Genomic DNA, 14043 nt, shown 5'->3' on the forward strand with positions numbered 1-14043 from the left:
TGGGAAGGGATCCTAAGGTCATGAGTAAAATGTGAGCATGTTGATGCTTCTGTTATTAGTGAGTACTAACGTTCTTATAACATATTTTCTCTGTAATTTTTGTGATTGAAAACAGAAACTTAAGAGTCAGACCTATGATTTCAATGACTTGGGGAATGCCCAGATGAGGTAATTCTTTCTACCAATGTTCAATGATTTCTCTGCAACTTAAGTGTTTTAGAGAAAGGACAGAGCACTGAGAGGTTAAGAAACTTGTTCAGAGTGACTCAATCACTACATGTCTTGAACTTAGGGCTTCCTGATTCAGAAGACTAGCTCTCTCTACCACTATGTCACATGACCTCAGGTTAAATTTAAATGTAGACTTATAAGGTGTTAAAACTGGTTTAATCACTTTATTTTCTGAATGAAGAAACTGAGATAGATCCTGAGAGATGGAATTACTTGCCCTGGGTCATATAGATTGTTAGTAGAAGAACCTTCCTTCTCCCTGTCTGCCCTCTATCCCTTGTACACTGTACAAGAGATCCCCTATGTCTGAAATTGAGGTTGCTTTGCCAACGCACACACACAAACATACACACACACACCTCATCTTTGTCTGAGGAAATTCCACTCTCCTTTCATATTACAACTTAGGCAGCACTTAGTCCATGATGCCTTTGTACCTCAACTTGAGCCTTCAAGGTCCTTCCATGAGCCTCACATGGCACTGTATTGGACTCTTCCTATGAACTTAGTTATTTTCTAATTTTTTCCTCATAGCCCCCTCCATGACATTCATTTTTTGCATTTTTATTGATACCTTTGCTATTTATCTTTCTTCTACTTCCCCCTTTATTCTCTCCTTTCTCCTCTCCTTTCCCAAGAGCCATCTTTTTTAAAAATCAAAGAACAAAAAAGAGAGGGGGAAAACACTAATGATCACATCAAAAACGTTCGATGTTATATGCAGTATTCTGTACTTGTGGACTCCCACCATATACAAAGAAGGGAGAGAGAGATTTCCCCATGTCTTCTTTGGGGCAAATCTTTGTCATTATAATTTCACAACATTTAGTTTCAAATGTTTTCTGATTGTTGTTCTTTCCATTTATATCATTGTAGGCATTGTATATATTGTTTTCTTGGTTCAGTTTACATCTATTTGCTTGCCTGTGTTCATTATATTTGGTGTTTCTTACAACACAGTAATATTCCATAACATTTATGTACCACAATTTGTTTAGCTAATCAAATTGTTTTTAATTCTTTGTCACCACACACAGAAAGAGCCTTTATAAATATTGTATATTAAGCCTTTCTTTCTGTCACTGACCTCCTTGGGGTACATGCCTAGCAGTGGAACATCTGGGTCAAAGGGTATAGATGACTTAATCACTCTCTTTATATAATTCCAAGTTGCTTTCCAGAATGTTTATACCTATTAACAGCTCCACCAACAATGTATTAATGTGCCTTTCTTTCTACAACCTTTCAATATTAACTATTCCCATCTTCCGCCATCTTTGCCAATTTGTTGGATGTTCAGGGAAACCTCAGGGGTGTTTCCAATTTACATTTCTATTATTAGTGACTTGGAGCAATTTTTTTTCTCATCTAGTTGTTAATAGTAATTTTTCTTTTGAGTTGATATTCTTTGCCTACTTGAGGTATTCCTTTCAATTCTTTGGGGGCTATTGTACCTACCCCATGCCATTGCCACACAACAACACAGGTAGAATGCTGACAATAAAAATACAGGATTGCATTTGTTTCTGAGAGAACCTTGGTATCATTAATGAAGCTTTGTGGCTTTCTAAAGGGAAGTCAGATAACTATGGAAAATCATTGGAGACAGAGAGTTTCATTGGTATCTTTATAATGTCAGGAGAAAGGAAGTGCTTGAGCTTGTTGAGTTGACTACCTGTGGTCAGCATATGAGAGGACAGGGCAAGAGTCACAAAAAGAAATAAGTATATAGGGATGGTTTATAACCTTCATAGTTGGAGGAATGCCCAAATCAATGGGATCACAGATCCATGTGAGAATTTCCACACTTCTTGTCCTTATTATTGGTGTAAAACTTCTAAGCAAGAACTTCATTTAAAAGCAAGGACTATCTTTTTATATTTTTCCATTTGTGTATCCCCAAGCAGTTACCACAATACCTTTCACAGAATTATTAGTCAATAAATGTTTCTAGAAGGCCATCAATGACAGCTGCCTGTAAGTTAGACCCTCAAGGTACCTAATCAAGTTGCTACCATGCAAGATGAAGGGTAGTTGGTATATAAATCTGTCTTCTTTTCTACAACATCCTCAGACACATATACTTTGAAATAACTAATACAGTGGGGAAAGTCAGGGAGAACAGCTGGTACTGCTGCTAATTAGCCTGGAGGAAGTTGTTATAAAATGTGACAGCACCTCCTAGGTGGGCAGAGAGGCCCATCTTAGTGAGCTAGGAAAGGTAAAATAATTCTGATATTAAGTTAATTGTGTAGCAATCAGCAGAAACAAGAAGAAAGCTAGGCAAAGTAAGCCTGCTGAATTTGCCCTCTCACAAAAAGATAAAAAGCCAATGAAAAAAGGTAACCATGGTAGGGGAAAGAAACAAGTAAACAAACAGAAAAGCTGAGCAAGGTCAAAATAGGATATCCTTTGTCAAAGTATAAGCCAAATACATTTGTTAAAGTTTAATTAAGAAGTTAGCCCAATGCAGGGATGGAGGAGTGATGAACAAGAGTAGGTATGTTAACAAGAACCATATGGAGAAATGGAGCAAGAACTTTAAGGATGATTTCCATTTACCCCTCAATTCTTGCATGGTGTATGGGTTCTTTTGAATATTTAAATTTATAGGTTTTATTATTATTGAAAATCAATAAGTCTTAGAAAGACATCACATTCTGAGTCCAGTTGTGTATGGTATCTAACTGACCTATAACATCCACTAGACCAGATGGAATTTGCTTCTCTCATTTGGGTGGATATATATTAGCTTAAACTTCCTATAGGTCACAAAGTTATGAAATCCTACTGATTGATTTATTCCCATTGGACACATATTTTTGGAGAACTACCATCCCCATCCTGTCTATGATGTATTTTCTGGAAGACTCCAAAACCAAAGTACACATCCCTTTCAGGAATGGTCAACTCCTGTATGCCTCACCCATCTCACTTATCTTCTCAGACAGTTGGAATTAAGGTCTTTATCACCTCACTAGACAGACTTACCTTTACTTCACTCATTAGTATTTACATAAGGATCACTAATTGAGAGATAGAAGGGAAGTTAATGTCTTCTAGGCCAACTCCCCACATTTTACAAATGAGAAAATTGAAAATCTTAGAGATTAAATGACTTGACCAAGGTCCCACAGGTCAGTGGCAGAACAAGGACTGAACCTAAATCCCCTGTTGTCAAATCTAGTGCTCTTTCCATGACACCATTTATTTACTGCTTGGGTTTTAACGTCAAGTTAAAGTTCTCTTTGTGAGGATTCTCCTGGCTGAAGTCTTTAGCACTTAGTTCCTTACCACTTGGGAAGAGTGCTAAGGTCCCCTCTATTTGAGGGCTCAGTGCTTTGGTTTTTCTTCTACCTTGGAAAGTCACTTTATACCTACTTTTCTCAGCAATGTAGCTTAATAGAAAAGAGCTAGACTTGAAATTAAAAATTTGGATTCAAGTCCCAGAACTTCCGGCAATTCACTTCTTTGTAACTCAGCTTTTTTAGCTATAAAATGAGGCATGTATTTACATGTATGTAAATCTTGAAGAATTGTGAGGAAGGCATCTCATCCTGTAATTTCTTCAATGTGGGGAGGTCCATATTGTGGAAACTCTACCTGTTCAAAGCAATGATCCCATCTGTAATTAACAACATTAGAAAGGTGCCTGGGGACACCAAGGGGTTAAGTGACTTGCCCAGATTACAGTTAGTGTGTATCAGAGGCGGGATCTGAACCTACATCTTTATGAGTTGAGGTCCAATTTTCTATCACAATACCATGCTGCCTTTTTATAAGTATTAGATTGCTATGGAAATTTAAATGACTATTATTGTTATTTTAAATTTTATCCCCGAACAAATGACCAAGATCTGTTGTTTCAAAATACTTCCAAATAGAAGCAGAAACTTGGCTTAGCTTCCTGAATGTCTTCCTTTCACCCAGTCTCCCATTTGCTTTTGCTATATATCTAGAGTACAGTTAAGGGTACTTTAAGTGCCATTACTTTATTCAATAGAAACCTTCATTGTAATCATCTCTTAGCTTTAATCCTTCTAAGCCTGGAGCAACTGTTGTATATTCAGAACATAAGAAAAAAGATAGAACAGTAGATTATTACATATTTTTAAAAATTAAATATAAAATTAGAGTTACAGAGAAAGTACTAAATTGTACTGGTAGAAGTTTCTCTATTTGTGGCACCCCACACCAATTAAATCACAGGTGCAGTTTGTATGCCAAATATTGTATGTAAGTGCACCAAATTTAATCTTCCTAATGCACAATTCTGGTCATATTACTCCCAAGCTTGGGGTGAGGGAGGGAGGAAACGGAAGAGATAGAGGGAGAGAGAAAGGAAGAGAAAGAAGAAGAAGGAGAAGGAGGAGGAGAAAGAGAAGCCAGAACTAGATTCCAGCTCTGGCTAAATACCTAGTAGGATGGTGGTTAGATTGTTATTGTTACGCATACTTTGTTTTTGAAGAGAACCCATGACACACCATCTTGACTATATAATGTATACCCAATAAATGTTTTTATTTTTTAATGAATAAGGAATGAATTAAAAAATTGGAGCCTGTAGGTTGGGAGAAGTAGATTGAGCATAGGTCTCATCATTCCTAGCTTGGGAAAGAATTTCTACCCCTGCTTTCCCTGTATAGTATATTTGTACTAACATAAGGAATATGGAATGAGTGAGTGAGTAAATAAAAAGCAATGTTCTGAAATGGTAGTACCTGTCTGACAAATCTTAGACCATCTAGACTAAGTGTTGCTAACCTTTTGAGTCAAGAGACCCATTAGGAATCAGTCTGTTGAAACCTATAGACTGTTTCTCAGAACAATGTTATTAAAGAATTAAAGGAAATGCTAAATTTAAGTTTGAAATAATTAAAAATAAAGGCATATTTTTCCCATCCAAATACGTACAAACAAGCTATATATAGGATTAATAGGAAATAATTAAAAGAAAGGCAACAGAATTAAGAGGATTGGGAAAGGCTTCCTTTAGAAAGTGGGACTTTAATTGGAACTTGAAGGAAACCAGGGAAGCTAGGGGGCAGAGAGGAAGAGACAGAGAAAGAGAGAGAGAGAGAAAGAGAGAGAGACAGAGACAGAGAGAGAGAGAGAGAGAGAGAGAGAGAGAGAGGAAGAGAGAGAATTCAGACACAAGGGACACCAGAGGAAATGCCCAGAGCTGAGAGATAGAGCATCTTAGGGAACAGCCAGGAAGATGATTTCATTGGATCAAAAAGTACATGTTCAGGAGAAAAGTGTAAGAAAACTAGAAAAGTCAGAGAAGGTCAGAAGGGGTTGGTTATGAAAGCAAAATAGAGGATTTTGTATTTGATCCTGGAGGTAATAGTGTGCCATTAGGGTTTATCAGGCAGTGACTGGCATGGTCAGACCTGCATCACTTTGGTGATTGAAAGGGAGATGGATTGGAGTAGAAAGAGACTTGAAGCAGGCAGACTGTCTACCAGTCTATTGCAATAGTCCAAGCTGAAGGTGATAAGAGCCTTTATCAGGTTGGTGGCAGCATCAAAGGAAAGAAGAGGGGATATCTGAGAGATGTTGCAAAGGTAAAATTGACAGATCTTGGCAAAAGATTCAATTTGGGGAGTAATAGTAAGAGTTGAGAATAATGCCCAGGTTATGAACCTGGGAAACTGAGAGGATAGTGGTGGCCTCAAGAGTAAGAAGGAATTTTGGAAGAAGAGAGGATTTAGGATGGAAGATAATGAGTTCAGTTTTGGACATGTTGAGTTTATGATGTCTACTGGACATCCAGTTTGAGACATCTAAAAGATAGTTGAAGATATGAGACTAGAGGCCAACAGAGAGGTTAGGGCAGGATAGGCATATTTGAGAAACATGAGCACAGAGACGATAATTAAATCTGTGGGAGGAGACGAGATCATCAAGTGAAATGATATAGGGGGAGATTTGAAGAGTCCAGAGCAGAGCCTTGGGGGATACCTATGGTTAGTGAGGAATATATAGATATAGACATAGACATATATGCATACATATACATGTGTGTATAATTCAAATGCAGGTGTGTATATATATATGTATATATGTACATATATATACATATATATATTTCATTGAGAAAGAATGGGTATTGGTTCTCTGAAGCAACAAAGCTCAGACAAATAAGATCTTAGAGGAAGTTGAATCCTGGGTCTTTAAAAAAATCATCTATTATTCTTTATTGGATGTAAGAAGCAGCAGCACGGAAAACAGGCTATTATCTGAAAACAAATTAGACTCACTCAACTCAATCCAAAAGGAAAGAACTAGAAGCAGTAGATAGAAGTTGATCAGAGACAGATTTAGTCAGTCTTCAGTTATTAAGTGCCTACTATGTGCCAGGTATTGTGTTAAGCACTGAGGATACAAGGAAAGGCAAAAATTGCCCTTGCCCTCAAGAAGCCCCCATTCTAAATAGAAGAAAACACATAAATAAACAGAGCTGGTTCATAATGACCTTGAAGGGGTGGTATTGAGGGACAGTCTAGCAGCTGGAGAGGAAAAAAGGAAAGATTTAGGCTCAATATGTGTAACAATTAGATCTAGCGGGTTTTTCCTCATTGGAAGTTTTCAAACAAAAACTGGATGACTACTTGTCTGATTAAAGTACACTTTGAACTAGCCTGACTCTGAGGTCCCTTCCAATTCCAAAATATTGTGTCTGTGAGATTTGTTCTTGGAAGACATGACTATAGCTATGGCTTTTTTTTTTTTTTAAAGAAACACCAAGCCCAGAGGAAGCTTTGAGCTCTATAATCTGACTTGTATTCATTCTCCTGGACTTGCTTAGTTTCATCCCTTGTGCTTAGATGTCCAGAGGGACCTTTAAGGCTCCATTTCTAAAGCCCTAGAATTGCCACATTGACAGAGGAATGAGGCTTACATAGTTCATAAGGTAAACCTAAACAGCTTGTGACAGTGATTTACACCCAACTTCCAAGCATCTGATTACCTAATCCATGGCCTGCTATGTAAACGGGAGTAAACCAAGATTTAATCAGTTTACACAGTGTATAGTAAATAATTTGATCTCTCCTCAGCAGGGTGCTTGCAAATGTAAATGTTTAATCCAAATTTGAGGCTTGACGGAGTGATTCAAGCACCCACTTTCTCAGCCAGCAAAGCTGTATCAACAAATGGCCCTCACATGCCCTGGCCTTGTGGTGGGAAAAATGAATGTCTGAGCGCTAAGGACAAGGCAGAGAATCATATCTTCCCCATACTTGTTCACCTGAATGGCAATTCCAGAATTCCAAAGCCATTGGTTAGGAAAGGACCCAAAGTTCCAATAAGAACTTCCTTGTCCAAGGCAGAATTCTACTGGGAGACCCTTCTCTCCCCTGAAATGTTCCCCTGCCACACACTGATGGGGGTCAATATCTGATGTGGTGTTTGTGGCTGGGTGAAAAGTAATGAAAAAAAAAGAAAAATAATTGAGAGATGCCGATCTGTGATGCAGAACTAATTTTTTAACTTGTAAATTGTCTGAGAATAGATAGTATGGGCTATATATGCATATATATGCAAATCAGATGTAGAACATATGGAAATGAAACATGCTCACAAGAACCAGTAGCCTTCTTATCTCTTTCCTACATCTGGGTGCAGTCCCTGGGGGAAGGTACTGGTGAAAATCATTGCTCCAAGAATGCTATCTCTTATGAATTTTTGATTACAAAATTATTGCGATATTAATAAATATCTTCTATGTGCTAGATACTGTCCCAAGTTCTGGGGATACAAAGAAAGGCAAATACATGGCCCCTGCCCCCCCCATTCTATTGAGGAGACAACATATAAACAATGAAGTACAGGCAAGATATACTAAAGATAAATTGGAAACTATTAGGATTAAAGGGGCTGGGGAAAGACTTTTTGAAGAAGGTGGGATTTTAGCTGAAATCTGAAGGGAATCAGAGAAGGCAGGACACAGATGAGTACAAATAGCATTCCATGCACAGGGGTCATTCAGTGAAAACGCATGCAGTTGGGAGATGGAGTGACTTGTTTCAGAAACAACAGGGATAATCTCACTTAATCCTACAGCACCTGGAGAGGAGTAAGGTAAGGAGAATAGGAAAGGAGGAAGGGGGGAGGTAACAAAAAGCTTTAAAAGCCAGTATTTGCTATCTGATCCTGGAGGCAATAGGGAGCCACTGCTGTTTATTGGTAGGAAGACTGCTTTGACAGTAGAATACAGAATAGAAAATAAAAGAGGGCTAGCTCTGCAATCAAAGGACCTATGTTTATAGCCCAGCTCTACCACCTACTTAGCTGTGTGACTTTGGGTCAGTCACTTCCATTTTCCTCATCTGTCACATGTGAGGACTGGATTGCATGGTCCCTGAGGTCCCTTCTCACTCATAGTGTACGATCCTATCATCCTATGGAGACCATACTGCTATGGCCTTCCTGGGAAAGGGCACAGATTCTCCCTTCCTATGTCATGCATATGTTCAGGATGTCTGCAGAGTGGCAACACATTTGTGCATATGTTCTTTTTTTTTTTTTTTTTGGAGGCAATCAGGGTCAAGTGACTTGCCCAGAGTCACACAATCTGATCTGAGACCAGATTTGAACTTAGGTGCTCCTAACTGCCACCTAGCTGTCCCCTGTCCATTTATTCTTGACTGTATCATTGTACTCTCCCCCCAAATTCTAGTTGAATCTTTTTATTAGGGGAAGGAGTTGCCACTGGAGCTAGTGGGGTCACAAAGAAAATGTAGGTCTATAAGTGGAAGCCGAATGTAAGGGATGTTGTCAAAAAGATACCTATTCATTCATTTTTTCATTCAACAAGCAGTTATTAAGCTTCTAACAGGTAAATGCCCTATGTTAAGGGTTGAGGGTACCAAGACAAAATTAAATACTTCCCGAGGTGCATTTTATAAAAGGACATTGTGTATGGAAATAAGTAAAGGTAAAACATATTGAAAATAAATGCGAAGTGAGAGATTCTAACTGAAGGATCAAGAAAGGCATTTTGTAGGAGGTAGCACTTGAAATGAGCCTTAAAAGAAACAGTGGAATCTAAGAGGTGAAGATAAGGAAAGTGCATTCTGGGCCTGCAAGGGGGATAGTATGTGCAAAAGTATGGTGGCTAGAAGGCCATGTAGGGGAAACAGTGAGTTAAGTAGGTCAACTGGACTGGAATGTAGAGCTTGGAGTTTAGGAATGGAGGTAGCATTAAATCAATCTATAAAGATAGGTTGGAATCAAACTATGCAGAGCTTTAAATGCCAAGAAAGGTTTGCATTTGATTCTAGAATCAATTGGCATCCACTGAAGCTTTCTACACAGAAGAACAATATGATCAGATCTGTAATTTCGGAATATCAACTTTGTGGAGGATGAATTAGAGACAGCAGAGAATGGAAAAAGTGAGATCAATTAAGACTCCAACAACAGGCCAGGCGAGAGATAATGAGGGCCTGCAATAGGGTAATAGCTGAGTTCTAGAGAGAAGGCAACAGATGTGAGAAACGGTGAGGAGCTAGAATTGATAACATTTGGCAACTGATTGGATGGAGAGTAGGAGTAAAAGGATAGTAAGGAATCAAAGACAGTCAAAGAGTCAGTGCAAATCTGGGTGATTGGAAAGACAGTAGTGCTTTTGACAAAAATATACAAATCATAAAAAAAGAGATGGGTTTGGGAGAGGTGAGTTATTTTTGGACATGTTTAGTTTGAGATGTCTAGAAGATACACAGTTGAAATTGTTCAGCAGGTCACTGGATCTTCCAAGACTCCCTCTAAATTAGAGATTCTGTGATTCTAGATATGTATCAGTCAAGGAACTGACCTTGTTCATGCCACCATACCTCTTCATCCTATACTGGTGTATACCTCAGACCAGACAGCCTGGCCCCTCCCCTTAAGCCCTGGACTGCTTATTGTGGGGCAACTAGGTGGTGCAGTGGATAGAGCACCAGTGCAGAAGTCAGGAGGACCTGAATTCAAATCTCACCTCAGACACTTGACACTCACTAGCTGTGTGACCTTGGGCAAGTCACTTAACCACAACTGCCTCATCCTGGGTCATCTCCAGTCATCCTGATGAATATTTAGTCACTGTATTCAGATGGCCTTGGAGGAGAAGTGAGGCTGGTGACCTGCACAGCCCTCCCTCACTCAAAAAACAAAGTCAATTGCAAGTCATGTCATTATTTCTCTGATGGCATGGTCTTCTTTGGCAACAAAGAACAAATACACACACTGCTTACTGATGAGAGTTTTCCATGTTTACCCTGGCCCTGGGTTTTTCATTGGTAAGTGTTCTCTACATCTGTCTTGACCCTGGGCTTTGGACTGATGAAGGTTCTCCATATCTATACTGACGCATGGTTCTTAAATAATGAATATTCTCTATATCTAGCCTAACCCTGGACTCCTGATTGTTGAGAATTTGCTGTTTCTATCCTGATCCAGATCTACCACTGTTCTACCCATTTAATCTTATACTGCTGTGACCTCTCCTAGGTTGGTAGGTGGCATGGTGGACAGAGTGCTAGACTTGGAGTCAAGAAGACCTGAGTTCAAAATCAACTTCTGACACTTTGTGTGACCCTACACAAGTCGTTTAACTTCTGTTTGGCTCAGTTTCCTCAACCTGAAAATGGAGATAATACCTGCCTCTCAAGGTTTTTAATGAGGTAATATTTTAAAACCACTTAGCACAGAGTCTGGCACAGAGTAGATGCCATATCAATGCATATTCCCTTATTCCTTTTCCCTCTTCCCCTCTCACCACCGCCACCTCTGGAAAAATATGCAAAACAACACAAACTATTCCTAGACTTACTACCTATGACTTCCAAAACATTTCCCTGACTTTCATTCTTTTGACATATATTGTCTCTATTAGAGTGTAAGGTCTTTGAAGGCAAGGGCTACCTTGCTTTTTTATATTTGTAACTTCTGTGAGCGTTAATAAGTGGTTTATTATTATTATTATCATTCTTCATTCAGTATTCATTCAGGAATAAGGCAAAGTCACTGAACATGCCTGTAATGGGCTTCCTGGGGCACATTTACTGACTACTTTTGTTCTTATATGCTACTTTTTAGTTAAGCAAAGTTAAATGTATTTTTCCCTACCTGTAATTATTTATGACACTAGGAATGTAGCTGAAAGCAGGGAGAAGGGTACTTGATGAAGACAGGAAAAAAAATGTCCAAAATGGAGCTAGGAGGATACTCTTTTTCCTCCCATAGTATTCCTAATTTCCTTGTAGACTCAGAGTAAAGGGTAATAGAATGATGATGCTGAGAATTCAGTTACATTCAGAAGTAGGGGTTGGGAGAGTGGCAGAATGGTCAAGTCAGTTTAACTCAACCAACATTTAAGTTCCTATAATGAACCAGGAACTATGCTAGACTCCGGAGACACCTCAGAGACCAAATAGCCCTGGACCACAAGGAGCTTTTCTTGGGTGGGGGAGGGTTTGAGGGGGTGGAGAATTAACAATATGCATAAAAATAAATAGTATACAAGATAAGTAAAAGAGGGAAAGAGATCAGACAATGAACTCTAAAAATTTTGATGAGAGAAGACACTAAAATTCTGTCTGATTGGAGAGTTCAGACAGAGGAGAAAATATCCATGCTGATTACTAATAGCTGTTATACGGTGCTTTAATTTTCCCCAAGCTCTTTACACGTATATTCTCATTTCAGAGGCTCAAAGGAGCATGGATTCAGAGGTGGAAGGGACATCAGAGGTCAGTAAGTGTAACTCCCTCACATTATAAAGGTTGAGAGAAGCAAGCGATCCTGGCACCGACTGTAGGATGAACGTTTTATATTTACTCTCATTTTACAAATCAGAAAACTGAGGCTAAGAAAAGTTAGGTTCACAAAGTTAGTAAATATATATGGAGGGAATCAAATCTAGGTCTTCTTGATTCCAGATTTACTGCTCTCTATGCTATACTAGGCTGCCTCTTAAGAAATATAAAGAAATCAAGGGCAGCATTCCAAAGAGCCCTAGACTTGCAGTTGTAAGATCTGGAATCAAGCCTTGATTTTGACACTTATTAGCTGTGTGACGGTAGGCATATCACAATCAATTAGAGCTTCAGTTCCCTCCTCTATAAAATTGGGATAATTTAACTCTCTATAATCATATTTAAAAAAACAACCCAAACCACATGATTTTATTAATAGATACAGAAAAATCTTTGACAAAGTGCAATACTAATTTATGACATATATAAAACAGTCTTTTGAAAAATATATGATAAAAGTATACATCTAAAACAAAAAGAGAGCATTGTGTGTAACAGGGAAATACCAGAACCATTCCCAATAAACCTAGGAGTAAAGCATTTTTACTTTGGAAAAAATTTATATTTCCCTAATGTAATCTGGCATGGTTCTAGAGATGATAACAATAGCAATGAGATAAGAGAAAGAAATTAAATCCATGAAGATAGGTTAAGAAGAAAAAAATATATCCCTGTTTGCTGATGACATGATAGTTTACTTTAAAAATCCTAGGAAATCAACGAAGAAAGTAATTGCTAAAAAAAAAATAATAATAAATTCATATAAGAATCAAGTTACTAAAGAAATCCACAAAAATGAGTGTTTCTACAGATAGCAATGATAAATTCCAGATGGAAATAAATCAAATAGGAAGCACCATTCAAAGTAACTACAAAAGATATAAAATATCTGAGTGTCAATCTAGCAAAGCAAACTCAATACATGAAGAAATATAATTACAAACTATCCCTTAAGGAAACAAAGAACAATTTAAGTAACTGGAGAAGTATTCAGTGCTCATGGCTAGGCTGTGCCAATATAATCAAAATGATAATATCTCAAAAATTAATTACAGATTTAGTCTATATTAAACTACCAAGAGGAAACTTTCATTGAGCTACACAAAATAATCACAAAATTCCTCTGGAGCAATAAAAAGATCTAGAAAATGAAGGAATGTAATAGAAAAAAAGGAAAAATGAGGCTATCACTCCTAGACTTCAAATTATATCAGTTATCAAGATTTTTTGGTGAGAATTTAAAAATATCAATATAGCAGACTAGAAGAAAAAGACTCCAAGATAACTTAGTGTTTAATAAACTCAATAGCTAAAGTGTTTAATAAATCTGAAAACATAAATTACATAGGGGGGAAACCCTCCCTGTTTAACAAGGATTTCTGAGACTTCTGGAAAGTAGTCAGGCAGAAATCATCAACATCTTACACCATATGCCAGAATACTCTCAAAATGAATACATGCCCTGAATATTAAAGACATGCCATAAACAAAACAGAAGAGAACCAGATCATGTGCCTTTCACTACTATGATGAGGAGATAAATCTTTAGCAAATAAAGAAGACAATCATAAAAAAGAAATATTTTTGATTACATGAAATTTAAAAGTTTCTGCATGAAAAATAAAAGCAATTAGGATGAGGAAGGAGATGGGGGAAATCTTTGTAACACATTTCTTTGTGTGAGGATCCATTATCTAAGACAGGCAAGCAACTAACAAAAATGTTTAAAAACCAAGACGATTCCCCAACATACAAGTGATGGAAGAAGGACAGGAGAGAAGCAGTTCTCAAAAGAAGGATAAACAATTAACAGCCACATTAAAAGGAGCATGGGATTAGTGATACAGAGCTGGTGACAAAGCCAAGAAGACCTAGATTCATAAGTCACCTCTGATACATAATTGCTGTATCCTGAACAAACCACTGCTAATTACTCTAAGTAAATGTAACTTCTAAATATTCTAGGCAAGTTTCTAAGATTATAAATTACAGAGAAGGTGTCAAC

General features: G+C 37.8%; 1 protein-coding gene across 1 annotated transcript in view; it reads right to left on the bottom strand.

Annotated features, from left to right (window-relative positions):
* Positions 1-14043, bottom strand: part of PAPPA2 (pappalysin 2) — a 371731-nt gene that overhangs the window by 103316 nt on the left and 254372 nt on the right. The gene's annotated exons all lie outside the window — the stretch shown is intronic.

The sequence above is a fragment of the Notamacropus eugenii genome, chromosome 2 (genome assembly GCF_028372415.1).
Source record: "Notamacropus eugenii isolate mMacEug1 chromosome 2, mMacEug1.pri_v2, whole genome shotgun sequence".
NCBI classification, from domain to species: domain Eukaryota; kingdom Metazoa; phylum Chordata; class Mammalia; order Diprotodontia; family Macropodidae; genus Notamacropus; species Notamacropus eugenii.